We start from the raw sequence: 18,423 nt of genomic DNA, 5'->3' as shown, positions 1-18,423 counted from the left end.
AGCTACTATTTCTGAAAGCATTGAACATGCAGGGCCAAAGTTTCTAAGTATGGACCCACAAGAGGCAAGAAGAAAATGATGTATGTTAAACCTCCTGGAACACGAGGAGATGATGGCAGAGATCCTGTCCAGCCCTGACACTTTGTGCCTCCATTTTCTACAAATGCCACAGAGAAGGGTCTCTGCTTTCTCCTCTAATCTTTGACCAGTTACATTTTAAGCAGTTTACCCTTCTTCTCAAACCTCACCCCTAACCAGATCAAGGACTGCAGAACTCCCTTGTGCTTGAGCTAACATGCTGTCAGCACTTCTCCCTAATCACTCAAGTGGTACATAATTCAAGATATCCTAATCCTAAATAATCATCCTACTACCAATTTTCTGGTTTTTGTTTACTGAAACTTGACTCTGCTAGCAATCTGATATATTTGGGGGATTTTCCATATGTTAATATAAATTATTATCATTATATTGGAAGAAACACCTGAAAAGAGGATTTGTTTTCAGATGGGTGTGGGGATTGAAAGTCAACAGTTGTTTTCTCAGTGACAAGGAGCTATTCATCTAAATGGACTAAATAAAAGAATCTAAGGTTATAGGAAACTCCTTTTCTTATCTGTGTAAATGCTAATAGTCCTAAATTATACCTGCCTGTAGTTTTTTATTCCTTTTTTATTTTCTTACCATGCTCCAAATGGTTGTAAGCAATGAGTATTAATGAAACTAGAAGTACAAAGAGAACCAATGGAAGATTCACGATTCAGGATATACAATGGAACTGGAGGCCAAAATAAATCAGTGAAAAAGAACACAGATGGAATAAATCCACAAACTAAGGGTCAGCTAGAAGCACAGGTCAGAGATTATATAAGAAGTCAATTCCAGAGTCTATGCAAATGTCAAAAACCACCATGAAACCACTGATCTAACCTAGACGAGAGATCAGTAAGCAGACCAGAGGTACTAAAAACTAGAGAACCTTGAATGTTGAAAAAACTGAAACAGATTATAAGAGAATAAACAGAAAGAACACCAGCCTGCAAAGGAAATGAGGACCGAGGTTAAGGAAAGCAGTAAAACAAAGGGGAAGGTCAGCAATCTAGTAGACACTGGTTTTAGAAAACTGAGAATACTACAAAAACCTTTCTCACTTAGGAAACCTTGTCTGTTTCCTGCTTGCAGCAAGAAACAGATGGCTGGATTCAAGAGCAGAGCTAACATAGGATTTAGAGGCAGCTAGTGCTTTGTTGGGAAACCTGGATGTTTACCTGCTTATATTGAGAACTATCATAAATGAGGATTAGTTGCCAATACTGCTGAAAAGATATGGAAATAAATAGGATAAGGTGGGTAGTGGGAAAGAGATGATTTGTGTAATAAGCTTTTTACCTATATTAGCCCATTTAACTACAGAAGCAAGAATTTTGAGAAAAGGATAGTAATCTTTTGTAGATGTTGTGTCTGATAAAGTTAAATGAATTGCTCATCCCCTACCCAGATGATTTTTCAAGGTCTCAGATCCAAGTAAGCAAGTTCATGATGTTGGAATAAAACTCGATTTTCTAATTTTATCCTACTTACTTACTTACAGTGTGTGCCATATGAAAAATAAAATGTTAATGCTTTCATATATATAGAGTCAAAAGATTTTGAAATGTTTTGGGCAGGGAAGTAAAAGTGAAGTGGGAGCCACAATAGTGAATAAAAGAAAAATAGTATGTGGACAGTGTTGAAACAAAAGCCCAGAGATGTTAAATTGCAAACTTAGCGTATTTTTCTTGGATGCATTTCATAGAACCTGCTGTGTACTGAAGAATTTCTTTTCCTCGAATTAATAAAATAAAATTAATAATACATTTCGAGTAATCACTACATGTTTTAGTAAAACTTCACCCAGATATGCTGAAGTCTTTATAGGCATTATTGTGTGTGTGTGTGTGTGTGTGTGTGTGTGTGTGCACGCATACCCATTTGATAGAAAACTGAGATACAAAGAGATTAAGACACAAACTCAGGGCCACATATTTATTAAAGATTTGGGGCAGGTATTCACACAGTGTTTCCACTCACCATATTTTAGTCTTCAACCACTAATTTCATACTCAATGTTGTAATAATTTTATTTTTGACACTTTATGGCAATATTCAATCCATAGTAGAATACCTCATAAAGATAATTTTTTATTATACAACTTAGAAAAAGATGTATGAGTCATAATGCAACTATGCCAATAAATTTTCATGGTATTTAATATTTAATTAGTAATTTTCATATAGATTTGATCTGCTTATTATCTATAAAAGTATCCTAGCTTAGGTGTCTCAAGTTGTTCATTTAATGTGCAGAACAATTTTTTATATGGCCAGTGTAGTAGATTTTTAAGACTAGCACATTTTTTTGTAATATTTTCATTTTTAAACAAGCTAGCTTTCACTATAAAAATATTATTTAGAATAATATCATATATATGTAAATCCCCATTAACTGGAGAATATTAGTAGCTCTCTGAATTCAATCTTCCATAATATCATTTCAGAAAACAAGGTGCATGTTTAATTAATATATCTGCTCTGAAATAAGTGGTTACATAGTTGCAGGTAAATAGTATTTATATTTAGATACTTTGTGCTTTTGTGGAAACATTGAAGTATCCAAAGGAACTTCTAATATACTTCAATTTTCTCATTCTAATTTTAGACTTTCATATACTTAGAGAATTTTGAAAGCATTTTGTAAAAAATAAAAAGAATTTATAATATTGCCTTAGTTTAAAATGTGCATGTTTTTCCAATCATGAAATGATATTAAATTTTGTGGCTAGATTTTAATATTTACTCAAATTCCTCAACAAAGTATAAAATGTTTGCCTAAGAAATTAAAGATCCAACTAGAAAAACTTAAAAACTTTTATGGCTACATGGGAAAACAATTACATAAAATAGAATATCATGTAAAGATTATCATTAATGTATGTACATTAGCATATTTATCTATAATCACTAATGAGGCCATCTAGAAAAGTCATTTAATAGTGGTTTGTTAGTAAGATGCACAAATTAGTTGATCATTAGCAAAATACAGCTGCCTGAATATTTTTGTATAATATATCAATTAAAAGAGCAGATTATTTTGTCACTTGATATACTTCCTATTTCATAATTTATAAATATCATATTAGTACTATAACTTAGAACAGTGAACAATGGAAAGATTAACATTGCTTTTATTTAATATTTTCTACAATATTGACTGTCCTATAATATAGTCCAGAAAATACAAAGCATAAACATAGTATATGATGTAGTTGCGATACTGAACAAAATAAATGGAGTTGGTTTCTTGAAGAAAGAATTTGACGAAAACAAATATTTCTTATACAACAGCACAGACTAGTGGCGATGGCTTTGTAGCAAATGTTTGCCTTGTTCTGAGATGTCATCTGATGTAGTGATCTCTATGTATGTATTATAAAATTGTGTTAAATAAGTTACGTAGTTAAGTAATAATTGTTATAATACAATATGGTTTTACAGAAATTAATAGTACTCTAGTCAAATAACCTTTATTTATTCTTTTTGCATTTATTCCAAATTACCAAGAAATTATTCTCAAAATACTAGGTGAACAAATATACACATAAAATGCTATGGCAAATAGTGAATTAAAGAATATCTTTTTAAGATGGATATTCCTGCAGAGAGCTGTATTTTTTGTTTGAAAGTTGAATTATAGCTAATCCTCTATAAGCAAGGCTATTTTCATTCAGAATAGTGACAGACGTAGTTAATACCACATTCACATTTTTTTAGATGTCATCTTGTTTGTCCCAAGATTCTTGGTTCATATGAATTCTCTTTATGTGGTTCTCTTCTAATATTTAAACATTATTGTACCCATTTTAATGTTTTTTGAATTGTTAAAATATTCACCTAAATAATACTCTTTATTTAAGAAACTTCTGGACAAACTTATCTGTAATTAAAGGGATGCTATTTGGGCTAAAGAAAAGTCAAGGACAATTACTGAACTATATCCCAGTAATGTGAATAGGAGACAATAGTGAGCAAATTAGTTCAAAGGTGATGGCCAGACCTCATTTTGGCCTCTAAACCTGGAATACATTTCCTTTCCTAAAATACACAAAGAGAACTTCCTGCAGCAATTATACATATCATCTAGAACAGTAGAGAGTGGGCATCTTTACTGTTTGAGATATACAAGAGAGTCTGGTAATATAGTTATTAGTCGACTGTTAATAAAATGATTCATATTTTTATCAAAAGAGAGAGAATATAGAATTATCCCATCTAATAAGGTCATTGATAATAAGCCAGAGTAATATAAAATTTTATTTATTTCCAGAAGGTTGCACAGTTTAGCCTATTCTAAGATTTATTCTGGTCTATGAGTTACAGTAATTACTTGAATTTAGATTCTAGGTATTATTTAGTATCCCTGTAAATGTGAGAAAATTTTATATTCCCTCTGAGCTTCAGTTTCCTAATCCTTATATTGGACATACTTTTAAATGCTCTAAGAGAAGTCTAGTGATAGCTACATAAAGTTTTGGAACACTAAAAAATACAAAAATGATGGTAAATTATTTAATTATTCCAAAGCTAGATTCACAGTCTGTATTTATGGATATTTTCATTGTTGTTGTAGTTGTTGTTCATATAACATAATTTTCACAACAATATTTATTCTTTTTATATGAGGAAAAGTCATAAGTACCAACAAAATCTGATCCCATTTTTATATCTGAAAGTGTATTCTCCTGGGATACATAGCCAAAATCATAAATTTGAATAGGCTTCTTGCTCTACTTATTTTTTTAATATGTAAGAAAATTCAATAGCTTAATTTTTATTGTCCAAAGTTTGATGACTATTTTGTCTCTTCTATCATTCTATTATTAACTAATGTTTAAGGGAAAAGTCTCAGACACTATTTTTCATGTTCCTATTAAAATATACTCACAGACATAATTATGGGGAGGCTTTTCTTTCTACTGTGTCAAGTTTAGGTACATTATAGATGTCTTCAACAGTAGATAGCAGGGTGTCACATAAGAAAGATGATTCCCTGGTACCATTTCTGACTGTACTAAGGATGACCTCTTATTCATATTAAGGACTCTCTCTGAAAATAAGTTGTGGTTTAAATATTTAACATAGATTTTGAATTCTTATCCTTAGCATAAGAAATAAACTTGGATCAAAAGCAGAGAGAGTTCATTTAAATTACAATTGTCACAACTTAGGTTCCTAATACAAATGTGTGCCACCTAAGGATATTGTGGTCAACAGTGGATGCCACATACTACAATGGTTCCATAAGCTGATATCATCTGATGGCATCCCAGCCATCTTGGTTTATGTAGGTAAACTCTGTGATGTCTTTAGAATAATGAAATTGTCTAATTAGGCATTATCATTAAACAATCCATGATTACTCAATATTTATTTCAATATTTATCTCACTGAAAAGGAATCAAGCTTAGGAATTTTGCACATGGATCCTACTTGAAATGATCAAGGAAGAAGGTTCTATGGCACTAGTGACCTCACTGTTATTTAGAATGTCTCCTTAGAAACATCTTGGCTTGTCCCTTTATAATGTGTTGATCTTCAGGTGGAACTGTCATCTCACCTTTTTGTTAGTTTGTTTGTTTTCTTCCTCATCAACCATTCTGTATAATAGACCTATGCCCAAAATCATCTCAGAAAAGTGTACCCATGAACTTCACAAACAATTTTGTAGACTTTTTTTTTCATTTTAGAATACTAATAAGTACTTCAAAGGTAGCCTTTAAATTCCATACAGGTCCATTGCTATCACATAAAATAATTCTTATACTATAGGATTTAATTTTCTACCATTTGTTGACTGTCAACCCATTTTAAAACCTTTTGTATACTGCTTTTTATGTATACATGAGCTCTTTGAAAGAAAATTTCAATGTATTTTCCCCTCTTGATCTAAAAGTAATGGACATGTTTCCTCTCAAACCTGAGTCACTTTGGTTGTATAGACAATATATACTAATTTTACCTATAAGTTAAAGGTTATATGAAATAATCAGTGATATGACCCCAACAGAGTGGTAGTATAAAAAATTTATAGTCTTTAATTCACAAAAAAGACATTTTTTCCCTATAGCTTTATGTTTTGTTTTTTTTTTTTTTTGTTTTTTTTTTTCATCGGTCATATTTTAGAGATTAACTACCTTTCTGTGTAGATTAGAACCTAATTGAAATCTAGGAATATCCAGTAAATGCCTATATTTTATTTATACTAAAACAAATTAAAATATTCTCAGTACAAATTCAGTACTCTTTTTTTTCTGAGCTCTAAAATTCTTCAACTGTTTGTGGAGATTCATAAGCTTTTCACTAGTACATTTATATTTGGTAAAGCAATGATCTCAATTTCTTGAAAATTTTATATTTTCTATTTGCAATAAAATACCATTTTTTTAAGTTCCAGAAAATACCCTCTCATTTAAGATCAGTTGAGGGAGGGTGGGTAGAGAGAAGGACACTGTACTTCGGTGTTAGGGTCCTTTTCATTTCAGGTTTTCCTGTATGTTCAGCAGGAAACATACAAACAGGAAACACATTCATTCTTCTTGTTCTTTAACTCTGCCTTATTTGGATGGTTCTCTACTGGTTCTCACTTCTCTGTATTTTACCCTTCACTAACAGCATCATCTCTATTAGGTCCTCCTTCAATATTAATGTATTAGTAGTCCTTCTGACTGGATCTTACTAAGGATCCCAGCATAAGTACTAGAGAGGAATCTCACCCCAGAGCAGGCATGGTAGCATTCTGGGTTCCCAGGAAGTGGCCTGGCCCAATAGCTTCTATTGTTGCAGCTTGCTACAGATCCTTGAACTAAGCTGACAATGCAGGATGCTTTAATAGATTTCATCTGATAGATTAATCTACTTTGAAGATTCATCTCTTAAGTCTTCCATCTCCCCATGCCTTTTTATGCCAATTCCTCAGAACTGCATAATAGTAGGGCAGAAATGGAACAAGTTTTAAATTACACACAGAGAAATGACCCCTGTGGCAGCTGAGCAGGTGAAAAGGGGGTTAAATTTGCTCTTATCTTTTATATGCCTACAGGGCCTTATTTGCTGGTGTTTAAATCTCTGGGAAAAAGCAGTAGGAAGTTTAAGTATTTTGCTACCTCTGCTTCTGTGTTCCCGCGGGGGCAGTGCCCTATTTCTTACCATTATTCATTGTCGTTCTGCTTCTAAATAGCAATACTTCTGAGGATGATTGTGCAGCACTGCAGAGGCTGCTTTACTTGAGCTAGGAAGGCATTCCAGAAATGCTGTCACCGAAGATGTGCTTCTAAGAAGGATGTTATTTTGCCATGAGCAGATGAGATCATATGTTATATTTAGCATTCCTAGGGAAGGCAACTGCTAATGGGTTACAGCCAAGATCTAAACTTTATATTTTATTCAAGTTGCATTAGCTTTAAGAAACAACTTTTCTTTGTGCTAGATGATAATATTTCATTAAAATGCTTCATCATTTCATGCATAGCATCATGCAAAGGAAAAGGTAAAATATCAGTAAAATTAAACTGCTGAGTAGCATTTCCATACCAGTGATACCAAGATTGGTGAAGTTTAAAAAGTTGTTTCTTACTCATATTAAATGTTAGTGAATTGTGCAGAGTCTCCAAAATAACAAGGCATATAAGTATTTTGTTCCTTTCTCACTCCTCAATTTTAATGAGAAGTAAATTAAGAATTTTAAATATCTACTCTAAAATGTAATATGCTCTATTTGTAGTCAACTTATTTTTGGTGCATGAAAGGTATATTATTGACCTGCGGATAAAACCATTTTCTATACATAAGATCCAGAGTCTCTTTCTTTTAAGCCTGGTTTTTCCTAGAATTCAATTCTATTGAATTTCACATTTCTATTTGTTTTATTTCTAGCACATTCAAAATTAAAGCTGGAAACTCTTCAAGGATATAGTCTCAGTCTTTCACATAATTTCAAACTGTCTCAAGATATAACTACATACTTCTCAAAACACAATTTTTGTGTGTGGGGGCATGAAAAAACAAAATGTAATTCACAATAGTTGCTTTTAAAAGCTATTTGCTTTCCCTAGTTACATAATACACTTTTGTGAGCTGTTTAAATGTATCTTTCTTCTACAGAAAGCATGTGTTTCTTATGGAAAAATAATATATTTTTATATTCTTGATTTTCAAAAACATTGGAATGCATTTACAATACAGAAAAGGAAAACATTTTTAAACGTATCACTCTTCAACGCAAATAGAAATTGTGAAAGAAAAACAATCTCACCCACATTACAGTAAATTTGGTTTGCAAGAAGGTGGAGCTATACAGTAATAGCTTTTAAGCAGATTATCTCATTTTCAAATAGTGCATATTGCACTTTGTGTGAAACTGAGATGGAAGAATACATTTCAATTTGATTAAATACCTTTAAAAGTGAGTTTTAACAGAACTCAATTTAATTTTTCATTTAATACCTTTTTGCTAGACTATTTCATTTTTTCCTCTCTCACTTTAAAAAAAAATTCCCTTGTGAGGGAAGAAAATGTTTAAGTCATTTTAGCCTATGACCACTGATTCAGAAAGAAGTTAACTATGTGAGCTCCATAAACAAGCCTACAGACATCAATTTGTAGCCTCTGGTTGCTAAGTAGCTTGCTGGTGGTTCTCTCAACAGCCCTGGGCAGTCTGCTAAATTGAGAGGATCACTAATGCTTATTTTGGAAAAACAAGGGTGGGTAAGCAGTGATTGCATCTCACACTCTTGGTAATGGCAATTAGGTTGTAGTGATTTGGCTGCTCGAGTAATTGGAATTCTCAGTACGAGATTTGGACAGAAGCACATCTGCTCCTAGGACTCCCTATTAGTGTATCTAAAATGCTTTGACCAATTGTTGAAAGTGCTATTATGGCTATTTATTTAAAGCTACTTTCAGAATGCATAAAAACTAGATGTTCCTAATTCAATGACAGCAATCTGCAACAAAAATGGAAGACCTTTGGGTTTTCTGGTCATCAGTGCATTTCCCTGCTTCCATCCACTGAAAGAAAAATACTTGCTCATTTCACTTCTTTCCACAGCTGGAGCTTATATTTCTGAATAGAGTTTTGCAAAATATTGAGGTTGCTACTGCCCTTCACTTTTTCCATTTGAGTTGCATTCTCATTTTAAAGCAAAACTACTCATTACTGAAATCAATGTATTTGCCTTTGTCATTCCGATTGCTATATGCTTGAACTAAAAGTTATTTAGGTGAATGGTATTAAAACTTTAGTTTTTTTACTTTAGAAAATTAGAAAACTTCAAATTGCTAAACTCAAAATTTAAATTGCACATGCCTCAACTCTTTGTTTTACAAATAGACATAATGTAATATTGTTGATCATTTTCCTCTTCCAGATTTGTCCACTGAATATGATGATGTGAAGTGATTTTATCCAGTTTGAGAAATCTATTCAAGTTAGAGGAGTAGAACAGGGACAGGGGGATTAGAATTCATCTAGTACCATTCCCTTTTCTCTTGTTCCCTGCCCCTGCCAACACCAAATAAAAATACTGAGGGCCAAACTAAGTAACTTTTCTTGGGACATAGGTAGAAGTGGCATTTTAACTCAGGAGTTTTAGTTAATAAGTCAAGTGTTCTTTAAGTAAGGAAGATTTCATTTATGTGGACATTAAAATGTGCCTAATTTGGCAACAGCAACCTGGCTCACTTGTGCAACTGTTTCCATTTTTCATTGCAACTTCTATTTTCTTTCTGTATTAACCAGTACAGATGCTAGGGACTTGTAAAGATTACATTTTGACAGGCAAAACTCATATAGGCCTTTCTTTTCTGTAACATTATTTTGGCAGAGTATGAAAATAATTCGCTCTGGAGATATGGACACTTTGAATGTCTTCGATTTTACATGAGTGATAAATCAAGGTTTTGCTTTCTACTCATTTTCTATTGATGCAAATGAAAATTTTAAATTGTCAAAGGACAAATAGGTTGACCACTTTTATTTCATTGTTTTTATGGATGATTTCAAAAATTTTGACAATTCAATAATATTTTTTACAATTCAAATTTCTGTCCTTTAAAACATTAAGCTATGGAGATGAGAAAAGTTTTGTGATAGACAAATGTATGTATATGCCTTTATATGTAGCAATTGGAAACAAATATAACATTTAGATCAACTATTTTTATTTTATTTTATTTTTTTTGTGGTGCTGGGGATTGAACCTAATCAACTATTTCCATAGTCAAACATTTTTTTTTTTACACCTAGACTAATCTTAAACAACAGCAAAGTAAGGTGGAACCAAGGTCAGAGTTTAAAGTCTATTGTTATCATAGGGGTTTGTGTTAATAGCTATAATTTCTTTTTGTTCAAATTAGATATGCATGAGAATTGACTGCATTTTGACACATCACACATAAATGGAGCATAATTTCTTATTCTTCTGGTTGTACATGATATAGCATAACACCAGTCCTGTAGTCATATCTGCATGACCAATTTGTTCTATTATTGTTCCTACCCCCATAGCTCACTCCCTTCTCTCCACTCTGCCTAATCCAAAGTATCTCTATCCTTTCCTATCTCCCCCACTTATTATGACTTATCATGTGAATATTAAAGAAAATATTTGGCCTTTGTTTTTTTGGGGGGATTGGCTTATTTAACTTACCAATATTCTACAGCTCCATCCATTTACCCACAAATACCATAAGGCTGAGTAATATCCCATTGTGTACATACACCATATTTTCTTTATCCATTCATCTGTTGAAGGACACCTGGGTTAGTTCCATAGATTAGGTATTGTGAATTGACCTGCTGTAAACATTGATATGGCTATATCACTGTAGTATGCTGATTTTAAGTCATTTGATTATAAACCTAGCAGTGGAATAGCTGGGCCAAATGGTTGTTCTATTCCAGGTTTTCTGAGGAATCTCCATACTGTTTGCCATAAAAGTTGTACCAATTTGCAGTCCCACCAGCAATGTAGGAATGAACCCTTTTCTCTACATCCTCACCAAAATTTATTGTTGTTCAAAATTTATTGTTGTTAATTGCCATTGTGACTGGAGTAGGAAAAAATCTTGGAGTGGTTTTGATTTGCATTTTTCTAATTGTTAGAAACATAAAACCCTAATTTTAAAATAATCTGAATGCTGCATGGAGATTTAAACTAAATTCAGGTCTATATGGAATGGATACAACAAATATTTTGTACTCATAATCTAGAAAAATGACTTTAGTTCTTTGAGAACAAGTGAATAAAAAAATAAATCTAGATTGATTCCACGGTGTCTGATAAATGTAAATGGGCAAACATTTTGGGGGTGCAATGGTGACATTTATAGATACTCTATTGAGATCTAATATTTATTAACTAAATGACTTGGGGCAAATTTTGCCTCTTTTGGCGGGGAGGGTACCTGGGATTGAACTCAGGGGCACTCAACCACTGAAGCACATCCCCAGTCCTATTTTGCATTTTTTAAATTTAGAGACAGGATCTCACTGAGTTCACCTCCCTTTTACTGAAGCTGGCTTTGGACTGGTGATCCTCCTGCCTCAGCCTCCCAAGCCTCTAGGATTAGAGGCATGCTCCAGGGTACCTGGCAAATTTTATCTCTTTAAACATAGGTATCTTCATCTTCAAAATGGTGATAATATTAATATTTCCCTGTGAGATTCTAGGGTAACTCAATGTGATATGTGTCAGATACAGAGTGAGTACTCAATAAATGCTTTCTAATGTATTATTTACTGAGAAAATGCAAGAGTCAATGAGTACAATAATGGTGGCTGAATATTTTCACAAATTGGTTTGGGGTATCTTTGAGACATCCAAGTAGAAATGTTAAAAAGTAAGTCTGATATACCAATTTAGAGGTTAAATATATATATTTGGGATCTTTCAGTAATTGTTTATCATTGAAATGGATTTATGTGAAGGCATTATAAGCTGTGTTATAGAATTAAATGTAAAAAGTGTCAAGAATGAACTTCTTGAGACACATGTGGAAAATTAACTAATAAGGAATAAACAGGGAGGAAGAGCGCTAGAGAAAGAAGTGTCTTGGATCAGGGAAGAAGTTTTAATATTATAACAATAGTCAATAGAACCAAATGTTAGATAAAACAAAATATGTTTAAATCTGTGTTGGAATGGCCAATATGGAGGTCATTGTAAATTTCAGATACTTAAATACTGGTAAAAGGAATGTCTAATAAAGTAAACAAGGGGTGATGAGAAGGCTTGGAAATACAGCAGATGAAGGTAAACCACTTCTTGACAAAGCATGACTATAAAAGAGAGGAGAAATGGCATAACTATGTAGCAAGCAAGCCCAGAAAGGTTTGTTTTGTTTTTATTGTGAGGGGAAAGGGGTGGGGGGAAACAAGGGAGAGAACTGAACAACAACAGATGAGGAAGAGAGGGAAGATGGGAGGGGAGGGGAGGGGGGATAGTAGGGGATAAGAAAGGCAGCAGAATACAACAGTCACTAATATGGCATTATGTAAAATTGTGAATGTGTAACTGATGTGATTATGTAATTTGTATTTGGGGTAAAAATGGGAGTTCATAACCCACTTGAATCAAATGTATGAAAGATGGTATGTCATGAGCTTTGTAATGTTTTGAACAACCAATAAAAAAAAAGATGATATTTTTGAGCTGTTGAAAATATGTTTCCATGGGGTTATTTTTTAGAAATTAAAACTCAATTTAAGAAAACACATTTTGTATGCCACACAAATGACATACTTTCCAACAAAATGAAGATTGTTGTTTTTACAAATATAAGTGGTCAATTCATGTGGGAAAATATGAATTGACAAAGTTGTCCCTTAAATATAAAGTGAATGTGTCAGTTTCCCAGTTCAAAAAATATTTCTGCCATTGGTGGAATCCTGTCAAAATTGTGTGCACGTGTGGTATTTGTGTTTCCTGCTATTTGATATCTACAAGCTCAAGTTATATTTTAAGATGGGCTATCATCTGATTGTTCTAAAGTGCTAATAAATTGTTGTACTATAAGCAAATGGGCCTCAGAATGTTTATCCGGTTTATCAGTCAAATCTGTCAGTGAATTAAGCATGGTGGCTAACACTCTGGTCACTATTTAGCTGTCAACAAGCTACTATTTGTGTGTCTAAGATGTCAAGGAGAAAAGGATTCAAACAGGCCTTAGAAATCAGAGATGCCAGTAATGTATGCACACTGTCAGCCTAACCTTCCCTGATTCCTATCAAAAGAATTAGTAAATTAGTGTCTTTCTTTGAAATACCTAATACTGCAATTATTTGGGAAATATGCAGTGTGAGTAGCAGTGGGTGTACCGCCAGATGCCAATGATAAATTTCTAACACAGAAGGTTATTTTAGACTGATAGGCCAGCAGGAATCTGAAATGATCCTTGGTAAGGAATATTCCATTCCATGATTTAGATAGGCTCATGTATCCTCCTACCTTTTATACAAAGGACAAGCTAGACTTTCTGTTTCCTGATCAAGGGCAAAAGTTACTGTATAAAGCATGATCTCCTGCCATTATTTACTCTTCTTTTTTGTGCCCCAGTTTTGGAGAAAGTAAATTGCCATTATTAATCAGGGAACCATTAGTGGGGAACTCGGGCTGTCCAAGTTGGGAAACAGAAGATTTGGAATGAAGGAAATAGACTGTCAGATGATCTGTAGTTGTTAACTAGCAGGAAGGAGAGACTGCAAGAAAGCTGAAGTCACAGATGTCCAGATGGAAGGTCTTTACAGGAGATCGCCCTGGAGCCAATCTGGAGAGGGGAGTCAGAGCAAGGAAGCTGAGGCAGAATAGGGGAGGAAGAAAGGGATATAGGCAAGAACTTATGCCAAAGGAATAATTTAGAGGAAGGAGCAGAGGTTTGATCATTGGTGGTTTATATAAGAAAAACAGAATTCCAGTAAGATATATTTAATTTTAGTTTTAATTATGAATTGATGACAATGGTTTGCATGATTATTTTTATGATCTTTTAGGAATGCATTCATAAAAGGCATTCATATATATCTTTTCATTTACAGGTGGATTTTATTAGGTAATGCACATTTAACATCTGTTCACAGAATTATTTTAAAAGGACTAAAAGACTTTCAAGAGACCTACATATTTTTATCTTTTTATTTTTCCTATAATTGTAGACCCTTGTAACTTTCAGAAACTCCCTTTTATATATAATCAATTTTGTAATTAGAGCAGAAGGCAAACTTTAATCTTTTTTGCTTTCCCCCAATGCTACATGTCCCCTTAATTGCTACTGCTTATAACATATTTTATAGTCAGGTTTGGTGTTCAAAGAATTAAGTCATTGAGGACAGGATAGAATTTCATTTGTGATATTCTTGAAACTTTCAAAAATGACCAGTATAAAATGAAGGTGGTAAATTAGCTTCTAAATTTATAATGGCAAAATTTATGTAAGTTACAGGTTTAACCAAAATAGTTTTTTTCCTTTACATAAGATATTTGTTCCTGCATGTGTGTGTGTGTGTGTGTGTGTGTGTGTGTGTGTGTGTGTGTGTGTATGTGTTTGTCTGTGTGTGAGAGTCTGTTAGTCACCTCTTCCTGTGAAAGCTAAAAGCAAAATACAAATTGCCAGACAATGAAAACAGAAAAAATGAAACAAAACAACAGGAAATATAGCTTCAAAAAGCAGAGGAACTATCCAAGTTTAGGCTATCTGCACTGGAATTAGAACCCTACCACTTTACCGACTAAGAGATTTGGGGCAAATAACTAAAATTCTCTTTGCCTCAGATTCTCATCTAAAAAGAAGAAAAATCAACAACAGTACCTTATACCTCATTGCGTTGCTGTGAAGATTAACATAATGAATATAATGCATCTGGTACATGGTAACTACTCAATAAATGTTATTTTGCTTAAATTCTAAAAACTTCACCAGAAGGTTATAGCAGAACCTTTTCAAAATCTTAACATTATTCATTAAACAAATGTAAAAGGAAGTAGTTCTAATTTAGCTTCTTTTAGGCCTTTGCAATAATTATTTGTCAAGTTATCCAGAATAATATTTTCTTCCTTCTATCATGCTATATTATCATTATCCATTGTATATATGTATCAAGTTATCACACTTTAGTCACTAAATATGAATAACAATTATGTGTCAAGTAAAAAATCCATCATAAAAATTATAACATCATTTTGTACTACTTAAATATATACAGATGTGATTTGTCAATATATATTTTAAAAATTTTAAAAGATTTTTAAAATCTTTCAAAACCAAAGTCATTGCTTGGTGAATCAATGGATACTTTAGACATGAACATGTAGCCTTAAGATTCTCCAAATATACTTTCTCTCTCTGTCTATAAATGTGGTTATATATATATATATATCCCTTGCTCTGTAGTCAAAATTTTATTAGATTTTAAATACATAGAGGATATAGAACAAGATTGCTGAACTAAAACAATATTACAGGAAATAAGGCAAATATATAAAAATATAAAAAACATATGATGAAACACATGCTAGTATTAGAACAAGCCTATGAGTACAATAGAAATTCACAAGGAATTATAGCTTCCTAGATTTGGTGAGATTAGAACTTCATTTGGAAAAAAAATGATGTGCATTTGAATAAGGAGCAAATGAACATTGTAGGAAGAAAGAAACCTCAGAATCTCAGATGTATGAGGGAAAGGGAAACAATGTGGGGAATCATAGTGAACTCTAAAACCTCATTTCTTTATTATCAATGATTGGCAGAGAGTTGGAGTCCTTTTTGGACCCCAGAAGCAAATGATCAGTCTGATCATTAAGCAGTTGATGGGATCGCCAGCTTTTTGTAACCCAATTCAAAGTATCTTCTCCTAAATGTGTGATTTTATGTGAAATATTTAATTACAGGTGACTTTTCTCTAAGTTGTACTTGGCAGATATTCTCTGTCCCGGCATATGAAAGAATGTTGTTACTTATTATTTAACTTAGTTGTGACCTTGGATGTTTTATGTTTTCTACTTTGCTATTAATTGAAAAGTCGCCAACTGTCATAGGGTACCACAGTTGCCTGGATGTGGAAATTGAACTCTGTAGATAATAATCATAATTTAATAGACTTTATGGTTTATGACAGTACCAAAAATCTGGATAATCAGTAGTATAACATTAGGAAAATTTCTGATTTTGGTTATTTTCTTATATAATACAGAAAAACAAAGACAAATTTTCAGGTCTCATACTTAAAATTCATATTGTACTTTTATAAAGTTAATCGTCAGAAAAAGAAAAAGGTTTTTTGGTTGATCAACAAAGGAATGTTCTATGACATAGATTTATATTAGAGAAATATTTTAATATTATATATATTCTTTAAATATTATGGGCTTTAATACTTACATCAATGAACTAATACAGACTCCCATTTTAGCATTAATTTATCATTTCTCCAATGTGTAAGGTGCCAATTTTTACTGCTCTTTTTCATCATACCAACTGATTTAAATTTGACATAATTTAACTGCCAGAAAATGTGAATTAAAAGGTGTCTCTCATTTTCTCTTCCAGGGAAATCTTGAGGAGTTTGACACTTTTCATCCTCCAGCCATTCATCATTTTGTGGGGGAGGCTACACATTGGTGAGTCTCACTTATTCAAATTTCTCTCTTTAATGTCTATGACAGAATTGTAATGTAGAACAAAAATTAAAGAGATGTCAGTATTGTTGCTTAACTATTTAAAAACTAATGGTTTTTAAATAGCAAAATCATAATATCATGGTTTTACTTTTTTTCAAAATTTCCTAGAAATGGAAACTCTACTAAAACCTATAGAGGTAAAATTCAAGTTATATAATGTGATAAAAAACTAATGACTTTTAATTCTAAAATTGAGCAACATTGCTTATAGCTATTGTTTAGGATTTCTATTTATTGACACCTTGGATCCCAAACCACAGTTAATAAGCATCCATGAAAAGTTCTGAAGTTACAATCTCATAAGCGCTAGTAAATCCTACCAATATCTTAAATACATAATAGTTATTTTGCATATTAAATTGAAATTTAATGTTAAGCACTTATTATAGTTGAATTTTATGCTGTAAATAGCTTTTTATGTTTTATTTTGTACTTTCCCAATTCATTTAAACTACAGTTGCAGAGGCACATTTCATCTTCAGTTCTGATTACCAGAACCTTCAGATGGAATAGTCCTTCAATTAAAAATGCTAAATCTCCACGCAAATGTGTGCACACTGTTAATCAAGTAAATTTACTATTATATTTACAGATAAATAGAAGTAAAACTATAAAATGCACACAATGGAAATTTTAAAAGATGCAATACAAATAGATCTGTGCAGAAATTAGAATTCAGGGAACCTCAGTTCTAAAAATCCCTGATTATTCCTGCTTTTTATCTACTACTCTAAGATATACCCTTCAATCAAAGACTTTTCAAAAACTTATTTTGAGTATAAGATTGAACAAATGTACTAGATGCTGCAAGGCAGTGAGTGTGCTTTTACATTCATACATAGAATGTACACGTGAAAGTGGTTAATATGGACAAGGTTATTTGAATGAAGAGTTTGAAGAAGTTTGGAGCAACAACAGAAATCTTATCTCAATATTCCTCTTCTTGAAAGTTTAGGGAGTAAGAGAACTTCAAAGGTGTTTGTTATGGAGAATTAAATGGTCAAATAAATAGGAAAGATAACTCATATCATAGGGATATCTCCAATGTTACTTTTCATCATTGAATTTTATCATCCCTTAGTTATGAATAACCTTACTTTTTTTCTCAATGGGATCCTCAGTGTTGGGCTATCAGGTACGATACTACAAAGAGAAAAGAGGATAATTAAATGGTTATAGAAAAATGCCATTTAACCTAGTTTTTTTCTGCATGTGACAATTCTATAAGAATTGTTTTTCATAGTGCATCAAATAACTTCCTTTGACTGTTAAATATAAAGAGTTCCCTATTCTTACTCTACAACAGGAGCTCACAATGAGTCACTCCTTTGTGCAAATCTAAACTAGGGAGGTGCCAAATTTAGGACATTCCAGAGCAGCCAGATTCCATTAAATCTAAAAACAGCGTTGCTGGATTTGGGGCACACCTGTAATCTAAGCAACTTGGGAGACTGACGCAGGTGGGTTGCAGGTATGAGATGAGCCTCAGCAACATAGCCAGGCCATAAGTAACTTAGTGAGACATTTTTGTCTCAAAAAATAAATAAAATAAAATAAAATGAGCTGAGGATATAGCTGAATGGTTAAGGCCCCTGGGTTCAATCACCAGCGCAAAATTTTTAAAAATTGCTAATTGCAGATTCCACTATTTGGG

At 32.6% G+C, this 18,423-nt stretch overlaps 1 protein-coding gene across 49 annotated transcripts in view; it reads left to right on the top strand.

The window, feature by feature from the left end:
• The window catches only part of Ptprd (protein tyrosine phosphatase receptor type D), a 2,128,582-nt gene that overhangs the window by 502,750 nt on the left and 1,607,409 nt on the right, over window positions 1-18,423 (top strand). For all 49 annotated transcript variants that reach the window (XM_040285790.2, XM_040285762.2, XM_040285761.2 and 46 more), the window contains one exon: window positions 16,639-16,709. The gene's annotated coding sequence lies outside the window, so the exon portion shown is untranslated. The remainder of the gene's footprint in view (window positions 1-16,638; window positions 16,710-18,423) is intronic.

The sequence above is a fragment of the Ictidomys tridecemlineatus genome, chromosome 4, assembly GCF_052094955.1.
Source record: "Ictidomys tridecemlineatus isolate mIctTri1 chromosome 4, mIctTri1.hap1, whole genome shotgun sequence".
NCBI classification, from domain to species: Eukaryota; Metazoa; Chordata; class Mammalia; order Rodentia; family Sciuridae; genus Ictidomys; species Ictidomys tridecemlineatus.
Note: the sequence above shows the minus strand (reverse complement) of the source record. Positions and strands in the feature narration are given on the sequence as shown.